The sequence below is a fragment of the Syngnathus floridae genome, chromosome 2, assembly GCF_059516105.1.
Source record: "Syngnathus floridae isolate MCC-2025c chromosome 2, RoL_Sflo_1.0, whole genome shotgun sequence".
In the NCBI taxonomy this organism is placed as follows: Eukaryota; Metazoa; Chordata; class Actinopteri; order Syngnathiformes; family Syngnathidae; genus Syngnathus; species Syngnathus floridae.
Window position 1 is genome coordinate 251,588 of NC_142414.1, and position 2,522 is coordinate 254,109.

General features: G+C 55.6%; 1 long non-coding RNA gene across 1 annotated transcript; it reads left to right on the plus strand.

Annotated features, from left to right (window-relative positions):
* Nucleotides 1-733: 733 nt before the first annotated feature.
* On the plus strand, nucleotides 734-1,354 carry LOC148401216 (uncharacterized). Its single transcript, XR_015857308.1, has 3 exons — nucleotides 734-854; nucleotides 941-1,039; nucleotides 1,125-1,354. It is a non-coding gene; the product is annotated as an uncharacterized LOC148401216 (long non-coding RNA).
* Nucleotides 1,355-2,522: the final 1,168 nt, after the last annotated feature.

The window sequence follows — 2,522 nt, forward strand, 5'->3', positions numbered from 1 at the left end:
CGCCCGCAGGTCATCGAAACATTTTACGGCTACGACGAAGACGTGTTGGTGGACTCGGACGGATCGTCCTTGTCTTTTCACACCGACAGAACCCCCGACACGGAACCCGAAGAGGTAGCCCGCCATTTCTGCCAGCGTATTGGCACCAAACATTCCTCTTCAGCCTGGAATCGGACTCGTCTTTGCGTCGCGGGTGCTTTGTCGCCGGTCTGACTGATTCTGGTACTAGTGCTGTGTTGCATTGGTGTGTGCATGAAGAGGCGGAGCTTCGCTACCGCCAGCTGACGCAAGAATATCAAGCGCTGCAACGAGCCTACGCTCTGCTAGCCCAGACCAGCGAAGGGGACTACGACGCCGAGAAGGAGATCAAGGTGGCGCCCCTTCCCGCAACCCCCGGCCGGGTCGCAGCCTCCCCGTTCTCACCCAGCCTCGGGTGTTCTCTGGTCTGAAAGGAGGAGGAGGAGCCTCCCTCCTCCTCCTTTCAGACCAGAGAAAAGCTGATGGTAGAAATGGGTCACTATCAAAGCAGAGTAGCAGATCTGGAGTCAGCGCTGAAGCAACAAGGACAGGTAAGCTCATCAATGAGCACACCTTTTTCTCAGACAAAATAGCTACATTCTTCAGTCACTCATCCGTCTGGCATTACTGGACCAACCCCCCCCCCCCCCCCCCCCCCGAACGTGGCTGCGAAAATGCGGAGAAAAGCAAATGTCATTTTCCAGTCAACCAAAGAATTTGTGGATGAAAATGACACAACATTCCAAAGCTGTCCACGCGTTTGTCTCTTCTAGAATGTCAAGTGGGTGGAGGAGAAGCAGCTGCTGCGTCAGAGCAATCAGCAGTTGGCCGAAAAGGTGACGGAAAGAAAGGCGCTGGGCGGAGTCGCTTGGCGTCACACCTGTCGGGAAGCCCCGCAGATGAGGTCTGACTGTCTTTTCAGGTCAGGCGGATGGAGGCGGAAGAAGCGCGTCTGAAAGAGCACATCCAGGATATGCGAGACCAAAACGAACTGCTTGAGTTCCGCATCCTGGAGCTGGAGGTGGGAAGACTCGCACAAGCGTGTTGAGGCCAGAGATGTGACGGACGGACGGACGGACGGACGGATGCATGCCTCTGCCTTTCAGGAGAGGGAGTGGCGCTCCCCCGTCTTGAAGTTTCTGCAAGTCCGTTTCCCAGACGGCCTCAGCCCTTTGCAGATCTACTGCGAGGCCGAGGGCGTGAGCGTACGTAAGGCGTCCCTCGCAACCCTAACCTTAACCCGAGGTCCCAGAACACCTTAACATTGCTCCTTGCGCCTTTCCCCCGGACATCGTCATCAGTGATCTGATGAAGAAGCTGGACATCCTGGGCTATAACGCCGTAAGTGTATGTCGAACTCCTTATGTTCGCACTCCACGAGACTCGGCGGCTCAAATGTGACTTTTGGAAGGCTTTGCGCTGAAAGAAGCTTGTTGACGCTGTGCCTTTGGGCTCTTGCAGAATCTCACCAACGAGGAGCAGGTGGTCGTGATTCACGCCAGGACCCTTCTCACCCTAGCCGAGAAGGTAACGCGCACGTCCACGCACGCTCTCGCATTCTGCTTATGTGACAGCAGCCTTTCCTCAGTGGTTAGAATACATCAAAGTGACCAAGTCAGCACTTCAACAGAAGATGTTGGACATTGAAAGTGAGAAGGTAGACAGACACGCGACATCAGCCAAGGGGAACTCCGGCAATGTGCCCCAACAATTCTGACCTTGAGCTGTGCTAGGATATGTTCTGCAAGCAGAAGGGCTACCTGGATGAAGAGTTGGACTTCAGGAAGTGTTCCATGGACCAGGCTCATAAGGTAAGCCGCCCTCAAATCTCCCGCCGGACCACTGATGGACGAGGATTGCGGCCCAGAGGATCCTGGAGCTGGAGGCCATGTTGTACGAGGCGCTACCGCAGCGGGACTGCCCCGCCACGGACGGCGAAAAAGCCAGCCACGCTGGCGTGAATGACGTGCTGACGGCGGATCAGAGAGAAGAGCTTAGGAGCGCCGTGGACCAATGGAAGCGAGCCCTGATGTGCGAGTTGAGGGAGCGCGACGCTTGCATCCTCCAAGAGAGAATGGATCTGCTGCACAGCGCGCAACAGGTAAGGGCCCAAAGCCAGCCCGGCACTTACTTGCACGCTTACTGGCTTTTGAATGCCACTTTCCATTTGTCCGTCCTAGAGGAACAAAGAGCTGAAAGAATTCATCGAAGCTCAGAAGAGACAAATCAAACAATTGGAGGAGAAGTTTCTGTTTCTCTTTCTATTCTTCTCCTTGGCCTTCATTCTGTGGCCCTAACACCAGCTGGTGAGTGAGCTCCAGCGGCACCGCACTCGACACCTCCGATACACTGCCAGCCGGTCTCAGACGTTGGCAGACGCTCCGATGCCAACGTATACCCCCCGCCACGGTGACAGAGGCACCGCGTCACACCGGCGCTCATCCAATCAGAAGGCAGGAAAAGCAAATTCACATGCAGGGCACTTTTGAACCAGAAGAGAGCGC